Raw genomic sequence first — 21,328 nt, 5'->3', positions numbered from 1 at the left:
GAACTATTTCCAAACTGTATGACCTTAAAGACGAAGTATAAGTTTTTCTCACCAGCCATGCCTTTCACAAAGCGAAGTACAGGCAAGATGAAATCTGGATTCAGGCTTTAGCTTATCTGGCAAACATTTTCTCAAAAATTTTAACCGTATCTCTACAGGAGTCAAATATAAACGTTTATATTGTGCTAGACCGTATCGAATCATTTATTAAAAAAACTTAATTTTTGGGGAATGTGTTTGAATAGGAATAAATCATAGTACTTTGATACCCTTCACGACTTCCTCGTAGAAAATCATCTTTCGTTGGACGAAAATATCAAGAACATGGTTAATGAACTTTTAAGGGACTTCGAAATAACTTCAGAGAATGTTTCCCTGCTGTGTCCAATAATAACAACCGGATTAGCAATTCTTTCGAAGAGTCGACAATTTCAGAATCCACATTAAGTGTAAATGAAGTACAGCAGCTTCATGAAACTTTCACTGATTTTCGGTTACAAAGAAGTTATAAATCTTTGTCATTAATTGTTTTTTATTTAAGTTTAAATGAGCTCTCAGTGCCATTAACTCCTCATTCCTTATCAGTTCACCAGGTTTTCAACATTCTTCTGTAGCACCACACCTCAAACGCTTCGATTCTCCTCAATTCAACTTTTTCCAATGTCCGTGACTCACTGTCATAGAATGCCGATCTCTAAGTGTACATTCTCAGAAATATCTTCCTCAAATTAAGGTCTGTGTTTGATGCTAGAAAGCTTCTCTTGGCCAGGAATGCCGTCTTTGCCTATACCAGTTAGCTTTTCTTGTCACGTTGCTCCGTCGGATATTAGTTACTTTCCTTCCAACGCAGCAAAACTCTTTAACTTCGTCTACTTCGTGACCACCAATTCTGATGTTAAGTTTCTCGCTATTCTCATTTCTGCTACTTCTAATTGCTTTTATCTTTTTCTGGTTTACTCTCAGACGATATTCTGTCCATTGCGTTCAACAGGTCCTGTAATTCTTCTTTATTTCTACTGGGGATGGCAATTTCGTCAGGTAGTCTTATCATGGATATCCTTTAACTCTAAATTTTAGTTCCACTCTTGAACCTTTCTTTTGTCCTTCCGCTGTAGCTGAGTGGTCAGCGCCAGAGAATGTTAATCCTAAAAGCCTGGGTTTGATTCCCGGCAGGGCCGGAGATTTTCTTCGCTTAGGGACTGGGTGTTGTGTTGTCCTAATCATCATCATTTCATCCCCATCGACGAGCAAGTCGCCGAAGTGGCATCAAATCGAAAGACTTGCACCCTGCGAACGGTCTACCAGACGCGATGCCGTAGTCACTCAATATTTTATTTACCTCTCATTTCTTCTTCGATGTTTAGATCGAATATTAGGGGTGAAAGACTGCATCCCTGTCAATCCAGGCACTTTGTTCTTCATCTTCCAGTCTTATTGTTCCCTCTTGGTTATGTACATATACATTACTGGCCATTAAAATTGCTACACCAAGAAGATGTGCTACAGACGCGAACTTTAACCGACAGGAAGAAGATGCTGTGATACGCAAATGATTAGCTTTTCAGAGCATTCACACAAGCTTGGCGCCTGTGGCAACTCCTACAACGTGCTGACATGAGGAAAATTTCCGACCGATTTCTCATAAACAAACAGCAGTTGACCGGCGTTGCCTGGTGAAACGTTGTTGTGATGCCTCGTGTAAGGAGGAGAAATGCGTACCATCACGTTTTCGATTTTAATAAAGGTCGGATTGTAGCCTATCGCGATTGAGGTTTATCCTATCGCGACATTGCTGCTCGCGTTGGTCGAGATCGAATGACTGATAGCACAATATGGAATCGGTGGGGCCAGGAGGGTAATACGGAACGCCGTACTCGATCCCAACTGCCTCTTATCACTAGCAGTCGAGATGACAGGCATCTTATCCTCATGGCTGTAACGGATCGTGCAGCCACGTCTCGATCCCGGAGTCAACAGATGGGGATGTTTGCAAGACAACAACCATTTGACGAACAGTTCAATGACGTTTGCAGGAGCATGAACTAACAGCTCTGAGACCATGGCTGCAGTTGCCCTTGACGCTGCATCACGGTCAGGAGCGACTGCGATGGTGTACTCAACGACAAGCCTGGTGCACGAATGTCAAAGCGTAATTTTTTGGGATGAATCCAGGTTCTGTTTACAGCATCATGATGGTCGCCTCCGTGTTTGGCGAGATCGTGCTGAACGCACGTTGGGAGCGTGTATTCGTCATTGCCATACTGGCGTATCACTGGGCGTGATGGTATGGGGTGCCATTAGTTACACGTCTCGGTCACTTCTTGTTCGCATTGATAATGCACGACAGCATGTTGCTGGTTCTGTATTGCCCTTTCTGGATACAGAAAATGTTCGACTGCTGCCCTGGCCAGCACATTCTCCAGATCTCTCACCAATGGAAAACTTCTGGCCAATGGTGGCGGAGCATCTGACTCGTCACAATACGCCAGTCACTACTCTTGATGAAATGTGGTATCGTGTTGAAGCTGCATGGGCAGCTGTACCTGTACACGCTATCCAAGCTCTGTTTGACTCAATGCCCAGGCGTATCAAGGCCGTTATTACGGCCAGAAGTGGTTGTTCTGGATACTGATTTCTCAGGATCTATGCATCCAAATTGCGTGAAAATGTAATCACATGCGCCGGCTAAGGTGGCCGATCGGTTCTAGGCTCTAGAGTCTGGAACCGCACGACCGCTACGGTAGCAAATTCGTATCCCTCCTCGGGCATGGATGTGTGTGATGTCCTTAGGTTAGTTAGGTTTAAGTAGTTCTAAGTTTTAGGAGACTGATGACCTCAGACTTTAAATCCCAGAGTGCTCAGAGCCATTTGAATATTTTTTTTTGTCACATGTCAGTTCTAGTATAATATATTTTTCCAATGAATATCCGTTTACCATCTGCATTTATTCTTGGCGTAGCAATTTTAATGGCCAGTAGTGTACTATATCGCCAATCTTTCCTGTAGCTTACTCCATTTCTTCTCAGAATTTCGAACACCTTGCCCCATTTTACATAGTCGAACGCTTTTTTCAGGTCGACAGATCCTATGACTGTGTTTTGACTTTTCTTGTTTCCATTACCAGTCGCAGTCTCTCTGGGGCCTTTACTTTTCCTGACAGATCCTCGATTTTCTTTTCTATTATCTTGTATGTTATTCTTGTCAGCAGCTTGGACGCATAAAATGGTAAGCTGATTGTGCAATCGTTTCCGTACCTATCTACCATTGCTGTCTTCGTAACTGTGCGTGATGTTATTCCGAAAGTCTGACAGTACGTCGCCATTCTCACATATTCGACACACCACCATAAATGGTTGTCTGGTTGCCATTCCCACCCCTTTCCTTCCTTCCCTCTTCCCCTCCTCCCCCCGATATGATTTTACAAATTCCGATGGAATGTTATCTGTAGCGTCGCCTGAAGGGCGAGGCCCCGTAGTAAAGTTGGCACCTCATGACGGAACCACAAGCTAAGGACAGTCGCTACCAGACACAACCACGAGTGAGAGACGTCGACGAAGAGATGTCCTCAGGGGGCTCGGTACGCCGCCACTGCTGCAAGAAAGCAGTGTCAGAGAGCACGGCTGCTCACCCCATCCTTTGGTAGCCCACTCTGACAGCAGCAGCATTCTAGTTAATATCCAGGAGCGAGCTACTGTCATTACTCAGAACTGTACACCAAAGTTCCTAATTAAATGCAGTGTGATATTTGTCATTTAGTACTGTTCAAAGTAAGAACTATTTATCATTTTGTTCTGTGACAGTACTAAATGTGTATCGTCACTCTTGTGGACATAAATTTTATTCAAGTTAAACATTCCGTACTAAAGTGTTTTACTGCAACTGAACTAATATTCTTTACATGCTGTAGCATCCATTCGACCTCCTTCAGAAATGAAACCTTTTGAACTGCTGTCTAGGCTTGCTACGACATACATATAATTATCCACTTCGTCTGCCTTATTTGATCTCAGATCTTCCAAAGCTCTATTAAATTCTGACTCTAATACTGGATTCCTTACGTCTTTCTTGTCGACTCCAGTTTCTGCTTCTGTCGATTCATCACAGAAGTCCTCCTCCTCATAGAGACGTTCAATATACCCTTTCTACCTATGGCTCTTTCCTCTGCCTTTAACAATGGAATAACCACTGCACTTTCAATGTACTAGCTGACTCAGTCCTCCCGACGATGACTTCTTTTTCAGTTTGTTCCCATCTTTCCTGCAGTCATTGAGCACTGACTGCCCTGTGTTCGCTCATTATTTCATTTCTAAGTTATTGATATTTCTGTATTCTTCAATTTCCCTGAACACCTTTGTACTTCATTCTTCCATCAATGAATTGAAGTATTTCTTCCCTTTCTCAAGGTTTCTTCGCAAATATCTTTCTTGTCCAAAATCCGTGAATGTAATTTTAGACATGTGCACTATTCTACAACTGAACTGTCTTCTTTGGTATACCTTATCGCAGTATCCACGTACTTAGCAAAATTCAAATACCTGTCGTCATTCTTCATTACTTCAATATCCAACTTCGTTCCACACTGATTTTACCGTGCGACTATCTTAAACTTCAGTGCACTTTTCATAGCTACTAAATTGTGAAGTGAGTCTATGCCTGCCCCTGGGTACTCCTTACAGTCAAATTTGTGATTCCGGTACCTATGTCTGACAGTGACGTAAAACAACTGGAATCTTCTCGTGCCTCCGGGGCTTTTCCTCCTATTTTACCGTCTGAAATTTATAGAAGACTTCCGTTAGTCTTTATCCTCTCTCATTCCTACTGTGTAGCTCATATTCTCCCGTAACCCCTTCTTCTACTTATTCCCCTGCAACCTCATTCCAGTTCTCCATGATTGTCAGATTGTTATGTCAATTTACGTACTGAATTACCCTCTCAGTAACCTGATACTTTCTACACCCCTTCATCTTTTGCTTGCGACGTCGCCATGTATATCTTAACTTCCCTTGTCGACGCGTTGCCCTTAGTAGGTGTCGGCACGGCTACAGAAGCAGCGACTAGCATCAACTAAGAAGGCCACTTTCCATTCACTGCTCTTCGGGCATCCAGCGCACTCTGCAACCAGTACTTAGAGCCGTTGAAGAAAGTTACTGGATGGACAAGAAAAAAAAAAAATAAAAGGATGGATGAAAATGGCCTAGAATGTTTCTTTATAAACTTAATCTTCTTTTCGAAACTAAGATAGTGATGTGCGTTTGTAATCATAGTGTATCACCGGTTTATGCTTATAAGATAATGACTTTTAATGAAAAAAAATTATACCGACACACAACCCCCATAATGAGGCCCCTTTGAAGCTCCATTCGGGACAGATAATGTTGTATTATACGAGTACGAGACATTTCCGTGGTGAGAAGCTTGTTTGGAATTATTTGGAGCAACAGAAAAACAAACAAGTGCAACTGGGAATGGACTAGACTGCAATATGTATTTATCGTTGAAATGAAGCAGAGATGGACTTGGCATGTATCCAAGTGAATTAATAGCAGAAAGACCAACAAATGCCTATGTAAGGCTGAAAGATACGAAAGGAAACGGAGATGACAACCTAACGGAAAGTGCATCGGTCACCTTGGAAAACTTGCGATATGAGCTTGGGTGGGCGGATGGATATCGCTGAAGACCGTATCACTAGAGAATACTATTAAAACTAAACTCCTCCCGAACAACGGTACCGACCGATCGCCGTGTCGTCCTCAGACTATAGGCGTTCCTGTATGCGGATATGGAGGGGCATGTGGTCAGTACACCCCTCTCCCGACCGTACGTCAATTTCGGAGACCAGAGCCGCTACTTCTAAATCAAGTAGCTCCTCAGTTTGCTTCAAAAGGGCAGAGAATACAACAGAAGGCCATTATCCAGTAGAGGATGTGGATAAGTCATGATAAGGATCGGAACAGAGTGTAAAAAGGAATTGTGAGCAACCTAACAAGAAAAGCGTTTTGCATTCGTTATTTAGTTCCGTTACTGTATCACACTAAAGTTATGAAGAACTTTCCGATACATATTGTCGCTATCGAGAAAGCAAATAACAGCCCGAGAGTCATTATTCACTATAGTTTGTCTGTTGACGGGTCTTGCCAACTTGAAATGACAGAAGAGATGGCTCAGAGAAGGTCGGTTTATTTAACGAAGTTATTTATATCTTTTGTAAGTGCATTCTTTGTATAAATTAGTAGTGTTGTATATATGATGCATATATCATCGATGAAAAATGTTTTAGGAGGCATTATGTACATTTAATTTGTGCTTAGTGGTTCTTCTTCACTACAGATGGCCCGAGGATAGTCAAGTAGTAACCGAAATAGATCTTCAAGATAAAACTAAGTTCAGCTGAATATTGCATGATGTCGTTCCTAACTTAAGTTAAAACATTCTCGCTTTCAAGTCCATGCTAAGTTCTGCAGTACCTAATTCTAGACTTTAATTTTGGAAGTGCTGAGAATGATTACTGGTCCGTCATTTAGCATTTCCGAGTAAACTTGCTCTAAGTTCTGCAGTACCAAATTCTAGACTTTAATTTTAGAAGTGCTGAGAATGATTACTGGTCCGTCAATTAGCATTTCCGAGTAAACTTGCTGAGCAGTATGTGGCTTAATTTGTTTCGCACGTATGCGGTAGCTGTGGCGGCAGAGGACGTGCAGCAGTAACAGTACTCTGAGCAACAGTGAGGTCGCACACTTTGCTTTAGAGTCAGTACTTATGCCTTGCTGGAAAGGGCCTCATACGATCACATTGTAAAGGAGAGACGTCTTTTGTCGTCACTACTACTGCACTGGAATCGATCAAACCCTTAATGAGTGTACACTCATGCTCATAAATGAAGGATAATTGCGGAATGTGGTGCATCACGAAGTGGCACTACAAAAACGGGCGCTATTAGCATAGGCAAATAGGGAACACACACGACAAAGATCTGTGTAATCACAGTATGCGTGATAACTTGAGAAAACCGTCCCGAAACACATGTGCTACAAAACGCCACTGTTACCTGCGCATGTACCACGACAGCAATATGGAATATGATCACCGTGCACACGTACAAAGGCCGCACAACGGGGTTGGCATACTCTGGATCAGGTGGTCGAGCATCTGCTGGGGTATAGCCTCCCATTCTTGCACCAGTGCCTGTCGGAGCTCCTGAAGTGTCGTAGGGTTTTGAAGACGTGCAGCGATAAGTCGACCGAGAGCATCCCAGACGTGCTCGATGGGGTTTAGGTCTGGAGAACAGGCAGGCCACTCCATTCGCCTGATATCTTCTGTTTCATGGTACTCCTCCACGAAGGCAGCTCGGTGGGGCCGTGCATTATGATCCAACAGGAGGAAGGTGCGACCTACCGCACCCCTGAAAAGGCGGACATACGGGTGCAAAATGAATGTCCCGATACACTTAACGTTCCTCTGTCAAAGACATGTAGGGGTGTACGTGCACCAATCATAATCCCACCCCACATTATCAAACCACGACTTCCATACAGGTCTCTTTCAAGGACATTAACGGTTTGGTATCTGGTTCCTGGTTCACGCCAGATGAAAACCCGGCGAGAATTATTGTTCAGAGTATACCTGGACTCGTCCATGAACATAACCTGGGACCACGGTTCCAATGACCATGTACTGTATTCTTGACACCAGGCTTTACGGACTCTCCTGTGACCAGGGGTCATTGGAATGCACCTTGCAGGTCTGTAGACTGTGTGTCTGGAGACAACTGCTTAAGTGGCTGCGGTAAGGTCCTGAGAAAGGCTATTTGCAGTACTCCGTGGCCGTCTGCAGGCACTGATGGTGAGTTATCAGTGCTTCTGCGGCGTTGTACACTGTGGACGTCCCGGACAGACACGTTTCCTGTCTGCTGGAATCATTGCCATAGTCTTGAGACTACACTTTGTGGCACACGGAGAGCCCGTGCTATCACCTGCTGTGTTTGACCAGCCTCCAGTCGCCCTAGTATTCTACCCCCCCCCCCCCCACAACGTCATCAATATGTGTTCTTTGAATTATTTTCAACACACAGTCACCATTAGCATGTCTGAAAATGTCTGCACACTTTCTCGCTGCATCGTACTCTGACATGCACCAACACACCTCTGCGTATATTCGATACCTCATCCAGAAACGCACCCTCTAGAAAACTGGCGAGCAAGCTACACCGCGATGCAGAGCAACGACCGCAGGTCAAATGCACCGCATGCTCATACCCCGAGGTGATTTAAACCCGCAAACCGCCAACCAGAGCGTTGTTTCACCATGTATCAGCATTATCCTTAATTTACGCGCATGAGTGTAGATTCAGGTCGCGAGTGGCACTTCATGCAACGTTAAGGAACATCCGAGGAGGAGGCGGTGCGAACGTTTCAATGCATTGTGCCTACGAAAACGAATATGCATATGGTGAATGCAATGGAATCTCTGGACGTGTGCTACAACCAGGCGTTTACTTCAGTTCTCAATAGAGCTTGATCGAGACATAGCGTCCAAATTTCGGTGAGACGTGTGCCTACCACACGGGTCTCAGTGAGTAGCTGGTGCGTTACCCTGCCGCCGCTGGATTGATGACGCGGCCAGAAGAGGCACACGTAGACAAAAAACGTGGCCGCTATCTGCGGCGGGCCGACTCGACAGATCAATTATTGATAGATGTCAGCCGGGCTGCCGCCTAATGCCGGCCATCCGTCGCCCGTCGCCCGCCCGCCGCTTCCAGGAAGCCCGGCCAGCCTCAGCCGCCGCACGGCCGCGATTTCTATTAAGATCCGCCCCAAAGCGCGGCGGCCTCCATTTGTCGGATTGTCCCCCCTGTATCTTCCGTCACTCGGCAGCCCGCTCGTCCGTCTCGCTGTATCGCTCCGTGACAACCAACAAGCGCCACCTCACCTGTACAACTCCACCTCCGGGCTCGCTTCTGGTGCTGCTGTCTTCTGTGAATCAGATTCCCCATCTGACACTTTTGTTGTCGTTTCGGAGTATGTATCACTGCCTCAAATATGGATTGTGGGGAAAACCGGAATAAAAGAGAGTAGAAGCGTTTGAGATTCGGTGTAGGGAGTGGCAACTGACCCTCAACTTAGACAAATGTAATGTATTGCGAATACATAGAAAGAAGGATCCTTTATTGTATGATTATATGACAGCGGAACAAACACTGGTAGCAGTTACTTCCGTAAAATATCTGGGAGTATGCGTGAGGAACGATTTGAGTGGAATGATCATATAAAATTAATTGTTGGTAAGGCGGATACCAGGTTAAGATTCATTGGGAGATTCCTTAGAAAATGCAGACCACCAACAAAGGAGGTGGCTTACAAAACACTCGTTCGACCTATACTTGAGTATTGCTCATCATTGTGGGATCCGTACCAGATCAGGTTGATAGAAGAGATAGAGAAGATCCAAAGAAGAGCGGCGCACAGGGTTATTTGGTAACCGTGATAGCGTTACGGAGATGTTTAGCAAACTCAAGTGGCAGACTCTGTAAGAGAGGCGCTCTGCATCGCGGTGTAGCTTGCTCGCCAGGTTTCTAGAGGGTGCGTTTCTGGATGAGGTATCGAATATATTGCTTCCCCCTACTCATACCTCCCGTGGAGACCACGAATGTAAAATTAGAGAGATTCGAGCGCGTACGGAGGCTTTCAGACAGTCGTTCTTCCTGCGAACCATACGCGACTGGAACAGAAAAGGGAGGTAATGACAGTGGCACGTAAAGTGCCCTCCGCCACACACCATTGGGTGGATTGCGGAGTACAAATGTAGATGTAGATGTAGAGATATGCTGCTACGGCAGCACTGGCTATTACAATTGCTATACCACGAAGATGTCGCGCTACAGACGCGAAATTTGACCGACAGGAAGAAGATGCTGTGATGATTAGCTTTTCAGAGCATTCCCACAGGGTTGGCGCCGGTGGCGACACCTACAACGTGCTGACATGAGGGAAGTTTCCAACCTATTTCTCATACACAAACAGCAATTACCGACGTTTCCTGCTGAAACGTTGTTGTGATGCCTCGTGTAAGGAGGAGAATTGCGTACCATCACGTTTCCGACTTTGATAAAGGTCGGATTGTAGCCTATCGCGATTGTGATGTATCGTATCGCGACATTGCTGCTCGCGTTGGTCGAGATCCAATGTCTGTTAGGAGAATATGGAATCATTGGGTTCAGAAGGGGTCCCAACGGCCTCGAATCACTATCAGTCAAGATGAAAGATATCTTATCCGCATGGCTGTAACGGATCGTGCAGCCACGTCTCAATCCCTGACTCAATAGATGGGGACGTTTGCAAGACAACAACCATCTGCACGAACAGTTCCATGACTTTTGCAGCAGCATAGGCTATCAGCTCGGAGACCAAGGCCGCGGTTACCCTTGACGCTGCAACACAGACAGGAAGGAGCGTCTGAGATGGTGTACTCAACGACGAACCTGGGTGCACGAATGGCAAAACGTCATTTTATCGGATGAATTCAGGTTCAGGTTTTGTTTACAGCATCATGATGATCTCATCCGCGTTTGGCGATATCGCGGTGAACGCACATAGGAAGCGTGTATTCGTCATCGACATACTGGCGTATCTCCCGGCGTGATGGTATGGACTGCCGTTTGTTACTCGTCTCGGTCACCTCTTGTTCACATTGACGGAACTTTGAACAGTGGACGTTGCCTTTCAGATGTGTTAAGACCCGTGGCTCTACCCTTCATTCGATCGCTGCGAAACCTTACATTTCAGCAGGATAATACACGACCGCATGTTGCAGGTCCTGTACGGGCCTTTATGGATACAGATAATGTTCGACTGCTGCCCTGACCAGCACAGTCTCCAGATCTCTCACCAATTGCAAACGTCTGGTAAATGCTGGTCGAGCAACTCGCTCGTCACAATACACCAGTCACTACTCTTGATCAACTGTGGTATCGTGTTGAAGTTGCATGGCCAGCTGTACTTGTACGCGCCATCGAAGCTCTGTTTGACTCAATGCCCAGGCGTATCAAGGCCGTTATTACGGCTAGAACTGATTGTTCTGGGTACTGATTTCTCAGGATCTATGCACCCAAATAGCGTGAAAATGTAATCACATGTCAGTTCTAGTGTAATATATTTGTCCAATGAATACCTGTTTATCATCTGCATTTCTTCTTGGTGTAGCAATTTTAATGGCCTGCAGTGTAGGTCGACTGATAAGGTAAGGAAAGGACTATATGGAAAGCACTGACAAGAAGAAGGAAAAGGATGACAGGACATCTCTTAAAACATCAGGGAATAACTTCCATGGTATTAGGGAAGACTCTATAGGGTGAAAACTGTAGAGGAAGTTAGATATGGAGTTACATGCCACAAATAACTGAGGATTAACGTTGCAAGTGCTATTCTGAGATGAAAGGGTTGACACAGGAGAGGAATTTGTGGCGGACTGAATCAGACCAGTCAGAAGACTGATACCTTCTGCACCGCCCAATTTTTTTCACCTCTGATAACTTGTAATACGCGGGATGTTCGGCAAGTAGCTTGCGATAGGTCAAGAAATGGAAACCACTGTGAAAAGCTAATAAAGCTTTCCACATATGTTTTCGACAGTGTCTCTAGACTCCCTGTCGGTTGCATCACTTCTTTAGTTTCAGTTCTGAGAGCATGGTGCGCACATAAAGATGCTTAGAAAATAGTGTCTCCCGCCAAATGTGAGGTCCTGGTGAGGGATTTCGCCTGATGTTATGCAGCCCACATTACAGAACTGTCGTACGGTTCCTACTTCGTGACAATTCTCGGTCGCAATTTGCAGGGACGATGAAAATGCTCCTGCAGCGTTTTTCACCCGCACTACAGCCGCTAATTGGCTCCCTCTGTGTTTCATCTCTGCTCACATTAACTACTGGCTGTAAAGACAACATTTTCGCACATGCAACGAGCTATAGATCAGCGTAGAGAATTGAGAGAATTGGCGGGAAGCACAGGCCTCTGCCTCCTATGACGAGGGTATTGGAAAGTTGGTATAACAGTGCGACAGATGTAGCTGGAGCGGCGACTATGTAGAGAAGTAGCTGGAAGGTGGAGCCAGCTGTCGCAAATAAAACATTTCTGATTTTCAATGTAGTTTCCATTTCGCGACTGACCGGAACTTACTTTCTGGGCAAGCCTTGTATATTGCTAATTTTGCATGTGTAAGCTTTATTATAGAAGCTATATTTAAATGTAATGGACGTAGTAGTGTATTTATTTGTGGAATATATAACTGATAGTAATTGTAATACAACAGCGACATGGCCGTGGTTGTACCGTTATTTATCTTTGTATACGGAGGGTCTGCCCTGCTGAGTCTTCAAAAGGGTGCGGAATCGTTTGTCGGTCGGTCCCGCTGTCTCATAATTATCGGTAGCTCTGGAAACGACTCGTGGTTCTCAACCAGCAGAAACAGCAGTAGTTCAACACTGCCGTCGCCTACATTCTTCGTCGTCCGCACAGCTACAAAATCGAGACTGTTAACTGACGGAGAATAACTAATGTTGTCCAGACATTTAACAAACTTTAATGAATAATAATCTGAAATAGTTAAAACTTGTAGCCCAACTATATATTCATTGTCCTCCGACATTATTACCAAGTTGGCATCCTTTCCTTTCCACGCAATTACCGAGTGTCGTAAAAATATTAAAACTGATTACCTATTTACCGCCAGATTCGTTTGTTTGGCAATGACCAGTTTCAGTCTAAATTTTGCTACCTCAGTAACTGTACATTTTTGTATTGTATAACAGAGGCTTCACTAATTTGCAATTTTGAGTATTAACTTCACTCACTTAAAGTAACGTAAAAGTTCACTGGCAAAACTGATAACGAAAGATACAGCACCAATTAAGGGTGCGTAACTTCATTTATTCTGCAGTTAACTTAGCTAGTGACTTCTGCTGGCTTGATACGTATTTTATCGTTCTTATGCTAAAAGTAATTCAGTTGCTCATTTGCTTAAAGTAAATTCAGTTCGACCTTCCAATAATTAAAAGTAAACTGCTTGCTTGTTTCCAAATTTTGCATAACCTTTGGCTGAGGTTAAGGAAAGACATTTTTTACGTAGGAAAATTTCAGTTACAACCAGTCATTTATTTAATCAACAACTTCATGTAACTTTTTTTTCAAAATTTATTATTTCAGAATAAGTAATGAAAAACTCAGTGCTTTCTGTTTCATTTATTTTCTCACAAACTGTTGTGTTGTGGTAAAGTGTAAAACCTTCTGTTACCACACCATTAATTATTTGCTTAATTTTCTTTGCCCCCTACCCTTATTAGGATTCTGGATATTCATTGCCCTGGTGCACTAGCGACCGTTTAATTATCCCCATTTTGCTAATCAGTATATTTTGAATATTACGTAGTACCCTTTTTTCTCCTGTGTGGTTAGTGAGCGATTACACTATATTCCACACATTTCAAAACTGTTATCAGTATTTAGATTAGGCTTAGAATAAATTCATCCATCAGACGAATCTGTTGGACACTTTTCTCTTACCAACCGGCACTATTTTCCTTCGGTAACGACAGCTTGACTCATTTTAAATTTTTTTAGGCACACGAAATCGCTGTCATTTATATCGTAATCCAATAGGTCGATTAGGAAGGGGGAGGTTAGAAGTCCCTACCTCTGACTGATCCTACTCGAGAACCGTATTCTCTGAACATAAGCAGGAACTACACATACGGTTTCCGTAGTTTACAGTCTCACGCCAACTTCCGATGCAGATAAACTTCACCGTAGCCTACGAGATATAGGTCAGAGCCTGCGGCAACTGACAGGGATTCAGAGTGACGTCACAAATCCGGTGCCGCGTCGGGTCGAATTCTTCCGTAATGTACACTACTGGCCTTCAAAACTGCTACACCAAGAAGAAATGCAGATGATACACAGGTATTCATTGGACAAATATATTATACTAGAACTCACATGTTATTACAATTTCACGCAATTTCGGTGCATAGATCCTGAGAAATCAGTGCCCCGAACAACCACCTCTGGCCGTAATAACGGCCTTGATACGCCTGGGCATTGGGTCAAACAGAGCTTCGATGGCCGATGGCGTGTACAGGTACAGCTGCGCATGCAGCTTCAGCACGGTACCACTGTTCACCAAGAGAAGTGACTGACGTATTGTGACGAGCCAGTTGCAAGGCCACAATTGACTAGACGTTTCCAGTTGGTGAGAGATCTGGGGAATGTGCCGGCCAGGGCAGCAGCCGAACATTTTCTGTATCCAGAAAGGCCCGTACAGGACCTGCAACATGTGCTCGAACATTATCCTGCTGAAATGTAGAGTTTCGCAGGGATCGAATGAAGTGCCGTCAATGCGAACAAGAGGTGGCCGAGACGTGAAACCAATGAAACCCCATACCACCACGCACGGTGATACGCCAGTATGGCGATGAGGAATACACGCTTTCAATGTGATTTCACCGCAATGTCACCAAACACGGCTGCGGCCATCATGATGCTGTAAACAGAACGTGGATTCATCCAAAAAATGACGCTTTGGCATTCTTGCACCCAGGTTCGTCGTTGAGTACACCATCGCAGGCGCTCCTGTCTGTGATGCAGCGTCAAGGGTAACGGCAGCCGTGGTCTCCGAGCTGATAGTCCTTGCTGCTGCAAAAGTCGCCGAACTATTAGTGCAGATGCTTGTTGTCTTGCAAACGTCTCCATCTGTTGACTCAGGGATCGAGACGTGGCTGCACGATCCGTTACAGAAATGCGGATAAGATGCCTGTCATCTCGACTGCTAATGATACGAGGCCGTGGAATCCAGCAGGGGGGATCCGTATTACCCTCCTGAACCCACCGATTGCATATCTTGCTAACAGTCATTGGATCTCGACCAACGCGAGCAGCAGTGTCGCCATACGATAGACTGCAATCGCGATAGGCTACAATCCGACCTTTATCAAAGTCGGAAACGTGATGGTACGCATCTCTCCTCCTTACACGAGGCATCACAACAACGTTTCACCAGGCAACGCCAGTCAATTGCTGTTTGTTTATGAGAAATCGGTCGGAAATTTTCCTCATGTCAGCACGTTGTAGCTGTCGCCACCGGCACCAACCTTGTGTGAATACTCTTAAAAGCCAATCATTCGCATATCAAAGCATCTTCTTCCTGTCGGTTAAATTTCGAGTCTGTAGCACGTCTTTTTCGTGGTGTAGCAATTTTAGTGGTCAGTATGTAGATTAGATTGGATTAGATTAGATTAGATTAGTTCTCGTTCCATAGATCATGAATACGACACTTCGTAATGATGTGGAACGTGATAGGTTAATAGGTGTCCATACACTATATTACATTACACAAAATTTTACATGAGAATATATATATATACGTAGTTTGCGGCCGAGTCCTAGCTTGATAGAAACAAGTTGCAGACTCTGTGCTTCCAGCAGTCACTTAGTGCTTTTGCGAGGACCATCGGCTGTGTTTTATTTTTGTGTAGTTCTACATCTATATGTCTTCCTAAAAGAAAACTATCAACAAAGTGACAGAAATACAATGCATTTTACCACGACTGTTTCTTGATTTCTCTACCAGACGAAACTACTGAATAGATAGTCTTTGACCCATGCTGGTGACTTGCAACTCGAGTAGAGATATATAAAACGAAAGGCGTTCTAACACACAGCTTTGAAGGTAGTGGCGCAAAATTCGTTATCACCATTAATCCACCAACTGACTTAATTAAGAACTGACATATTGTGACATGAATACTGGATTAAACTTCAAATCTCTCGGAGTGCCCCAGGGTGTGAGGGTCCGTGACGCCGTTGGAGGAGATCTGTCTGTTGGATAGGGAGCTCCTTTGAGGAGCAGTTTGGGTGCCGGCACCGAGACCCACCCTCTTCCTTCGGTGAACGACACAATCATGACATCACAGTATAAACAGACCCATTACAACCACCTGCACTCAGAGAATACACTTAAGACATACCACTTTCACACCACAAAGAAAGGGACCATTGTGAGCGTTGGAAGAAAACCTTTCCTAATTAGGTGGTTGGACCTACACTCTGTGGTCTCCTAAGCAACAGTTCCATATCAATCTTTCCTTCTTTATTTACAGGTCTATAATGTAACACTGCTGCTCCCCATGTCCATTAAAAATTCGTCGCTATAAATAATTTGTAATTAATTCCATTTTTCAGCTAGCTGCGCAAAAGCGTATTTATACAGGGTGTTACAAAAAGGTACGGCCAAACTTTCAGACAACACACAAAGAAAGAAAATATGTTTTGTGGACATGTGTCTGGAAACGCTTAATTTCCATGTTAGAGCTCATTTTAGTTTCGTCAGTATGTACTGTACTTCCTCGATTCACCGCCAGTTGGCCCAATTGAAGGAATGTAATGTTGACTTCGGTGCTTGTGTTGACATGCGACTCATTGCTCTACAGTACTAGCATCAAGCACATCAGTACGTAGCATCAACAGGTTAGTTTTCATCACGAACGTGGTTTTGCAGTCAGTGCAATGTTTACAAATGCGGAGTTGGCAGATGTCCATTTGATGTATGGATTAGCACGAGGCAATAGCCGTGGCGCGGTACGTTTGTATCGAGACAGATTCCCAGGACGGAGGTGTCCCTACAGGAAGACGTTTCTTAGCAATTGATCGGCGTCTTAGGGAGCAAGGAACATTCCAGCCTATGACTCGCGACTGGGGAAGACCTAGAACGACGAGGACACCTGCAATGGACGAGGCAATTCTTCGTGCAGTTGACGATAACCCCAATGTCATCGTCAGAGAAGTTGCTGCTGTACAAGGTAACGTTGACCACGTCACTGTATGGGAAGTGCTACGGAAGAACCAGTTGTTTCCGTACCATGTACAGCGTGTGCAGGCACTATGAGCAGCTGATTGGCCTCCACGGGAACACTTCAGCGAATGGTTCGTCCGACAGTGTGTCAATCCTCATTTCAGTGCAAATGTTCCCTTTACGGATGAGGCTTCATTCCAACGTGATCAAACTGTAAATTTTCACAATCGACATGTGTGAGCTGACGAGAATCCCCACGCAATTGTGCAATCACGTCATCAACACAGATTTTCTGTGAACGTTTGGGCAGAAATTGTTGGTTATGTCTTGATTGGACCCCATGTTCTTCCACCTACGCTCAATGGAGCACGTTATCATGATTTCATACAGGATACTCTACCTGTACTGCTAGAACAAGTGCCTTTACAAGTACGACACAACATGTGGTTCATGCACGATGGAGCTCCAGCACATTTCAGTCGAAGTGTTCGTACGCTTCTCAACAACAGATTCAGTGACCGATGGATTGGCAGAGGCGGACCAATTCCATGGCCTCCACGCTCTCCTGACCTCAACCCTCTTGACTTTCATTTATGCGGGCAATTGAAAGCTCTTGTCTACACAAGCCCGGTACCAAATGTCGAGGCTCTTCGTGCTCGTATTGTGGACGGCTGTGATACAAGACGCCATTCTCCAGGGCTGTATCAGCGCATCAGGGATTCCACGTGACGGAGGGTGGATGCATGTATCCTTGCTAACGGAGGACATTTTGAACTTTTCCTGTAACAAAGTGTTTGAAGTGACGCTGGTACGTTCTGTTGCTGTGTGTTTTCATTCCATGATTAATGCGATTTGAAGAGAAGTAAGAAAATGAGCTCTAACATGGAAAGTAAACGTTTCCAGATACATGTCCACATAACATACACTCCTGGAAATTGAAATAAGAACACCGTGAATTCATTGTCCCAGGAAGGGGAACCTTTATTGACACATTCCTGGGGTCAGATACATCACATGATCACACTGACAGAACCACAGGCACATAGACACAGGCAACAGAGCATGCACAATGTCGGCACTAGTACAGTGTATATCCACCTTTCGCAGCAATGCAGGCTGCTATTCTCCCATGGAGACGATCGTAGAGATGCTGGATGTAGTCCTGTGGAACGGCTTGCCATGCCATTTCCACCTGGCGCCTCAGTTGGACCAGCGTTCGTGCTGGACGTGCAGACCGCGTGAGACGACGCTTCATCCAGTCACAAACATGCTCAATGGGGGACAGATCCGGAGATCTTGCTGGCCAGGGTAGTTGACTTACACCTTCTAGAACACGTTGGGTGGCACGGGATACATGCGGACGTGCATTGTCCTGTTGGAACAGCAAGTTCCCTTGCCGGTCTAGGAATGGTAGAACGATGGGTTCGATGAGGGTTTGGATGTACCATGCACTATTCCGTGTCCCCTCGACGATCACCAGAGGTGTACGGCCAGTTTAGGAGATCGCTCACCACACCATGATGCCGGGTGTTGGCCCTGTGTGCCTCGGTCGTATGCAGTCCTGCTTGTGGCGCTCACCTGCACGGCGCCAAACACGCATACGACCATCATTGGCACCAAGGCAGAAGCGACTCTCATCGCTGAAGACGACACGTCTCCATTCGTCCCTCCATTCACGCCTGTCGCGACACCACTGGAGGCGGGCTGCACGATGTTGGGGCGTGAGCGGAAGACGGCCTAACGGTGTGCGGGACCGTAGCCCAGCTTCATGGAGACGGTTGCGAATGGTCCTCGCCGATATCCCAGGAGCAACAGTGTCCCTAATTTGCTGGGAAGTGGCGGTGCGGTCCCCTACGGCACTGCGTAGGATCCTACGGTCATGGCGTGCATCCGTGCGTCGCTGCGGTCCGGTCCCAGGTCGACGGACACGTGCACCTTCCGCCGACCACTGGCTACAACATCGATGTACTGTGGAGATCTCACGCCGCACGTGTTGAGCAATTCGGCGGTACGTCCACCCGGCCTCCCGCATGCCCACTATACGCCCTCGCTCAAATTCCGTCAACTGCACATACGGTTCACGTCCACGCTGTCGCGGCATGCTACCAGTGTTAAAGACTGCGATGGAGCTCCGTATGCCACGGCAAACTGGCTGACACTGACGGCGGCGGTGCACAAATGCTGCGCAGCTAGCGCCATTCGACGGCCAACACCGCGGTTCCTGGTGTGTCCGCTGTGCCGTGCGTGTGATCATTGCTTGTACAGCCCACTCGCAGTGTCCGGAGCAAGTATGGTGGGTCTGACACACCGGTGTCAATGTGTTCTTTTTTCCATTTGCAGGAGTGTATTTTCTTTCTTTGTGTGTGAGGAATGTTTCCTGAAAGTTTGGCCGTACTTTTTTGTAACACCCTGTATAGTACGAGAAACAGCAATGTTAAAAGGAAAGCAGTTGTGAGGTGCAAGATGTATTGAGTAAAAAATTGTAATACTCGTCTTATTTTGTAAACGTATTTCTGGCTTCAGACTTCTTCTTGTCTAAGGGATGATGTAGAAGTCAGAGTTTGTCAAACATTACCGGAAACACTTATTCACATTTTCATCACGTTTTCTTTCATTTCCTTTCGGCAAGGCAAAAAAATGAATTTTGTTCATGAATTTTCTACGCATCGCTAAAGATAGTCGTCTTTCGAGCATACACAGATTTCATGCTGATCACGGTCTTCAATTAACAAATTCGTAGAACATTCCGAATGCATTTTTAATAGAAATTACAGTTTCCAACACAAAAATTTGTATTTCACGCATATTGTTTTCACAGCACAAAAACTAACGTAGAACTCTGCGTCCAAACAAAGACTATCCCACACGAGCACTACACAGATACTGATCTACTTTTGGCGCTCATGACAAGGATATATTTCAACTTTAAATTCTAGATTGTTCCAGCGACTGCAGCTGTCGAAACTGAGGTTTGTACATAATTTTCTGCATACGTGGCTGAACAGTTGCAAAGAAAACACGCTCTTGAGATTGGTAATAATTATAAAAATAAAAATAATTGTTTATTTCCGTACACAATTTTGAAATAGAGTTTTATAAAACTTACGGTGTATGCCACATAGGCAAAATAATAAGCATTGTACGTTTTCTTTAATATGACAAACTACTTTGTATGAAAAACTGATTTTGCTATTGGAGAACTATAACAGTTCTTGATGTAACAGACAATAAAATGTTTTCGGAAATTTTGTAGCGAAAACATTGTAAAATGCCAAATACAGTGAGAGGGACAAAATTGTAGCAACAAGAAGGAGTTGTGCTACGTAAACGGAAGTGGATACGAGTGGTTCTCCGTCTGAAAGATGATGTCTGTTCATATTTCGCACCCGTCGCATAATAGTGACGCCACTATAAGGGGGCAGTTAAAAAGTTGTTCAAATGTCTCTGAGCACTATGGAACTTAACTTCTAAGGTCATCAGTCCCCTAGAACTTAGAACTACTTCAACCTAACTAACCTAAGGACATCACACAAATCTATGCCAAAGGCAGGATTCGAATCTGCGATCGTAGCGGTCGCGCGATTCCAGACTGTAGCGCCTAGAACCGCTCGGCGACCATGGCCGGCAGTGCAGTTCAGATTTGCTTTAACTGCCCGCTGTAATGGCTACATTTGCGATAGTACGTTGTTAATCAAGAAAGCCTTTAAGGCGACAGGACGCCACTATCAACACCTCACTGAGCAGCAGTTGGGACCACAGTGACACAACAAACCGTTACAAATCAGTTAGTTCAAGGACAGCTCCGAGCCAAACTCCCTGTAGCGTGCATTCCGTTGACCACAAGCCACCGCCAATAGTGACTTGAGTTATGTCAATTACAGCTCATTGGAGAGCCACTCTCGTGGCTATTCCACGCACCGTGACTGCTCATTTGTAAGGGAGTTTGGTGATTCGACCCGATGGGCTGCCATTCATGAACAACAGCATTCCAGGAGATGTTTTCCAACAGGATAATGCTCGCCCAAATACCTCTGTTGTAACCGAACATGCTCTACTGAGTGTTAATATGTTACTTTGGCTTGATCGATCACCAGATCTGTCTCCAATCGAGCACATATGGGTTATCATCAAACGACAATTCCAGTGTCCACAGCGGTGCCATCCCTGTATTGACGGACCACGTGCAACAGACATGACACTGCGTTCCACAAGCTGATATCCGGCATCTGTACATGTTTGCATGCTGCCATTCAACATTCTGGCGCCTACACCGGCATACAACATCCGCATTAGCTTATCTCACGCTTATATTAGGTTGTGATCTTGCAATTTTAATCATTTAAATATGTTACCTGGAAAAATATAATCCCGAAATTTCATTAATATACATTAATTATTTTTTAGTACTGCAATTTTTTCCCGTCAGTTAAATGACATTTATGGTCAAATAAAATGAATGGAATTTATAAAATTATTTACTTGTTTTAAAATA

Source organism: Schistocerca gregaria, chromosome 6 (assembly GCF_023897955.1).
Source record: "Schistocerca gregaria isolate iqSchGreg1 chromosome 6, iqSchGreg1.2, whole genome shotgun sequence".
In the NCBI taxonomy this organism is placed as follows: Eukaryota; Metazoa; Arthropoda; class Insecta; order Orthoptera; family Acrididae; genus Schistocerca; species Schistocerca gregaria.
This window is presented reverse-complemented; position numbering follows the sequence as displayed.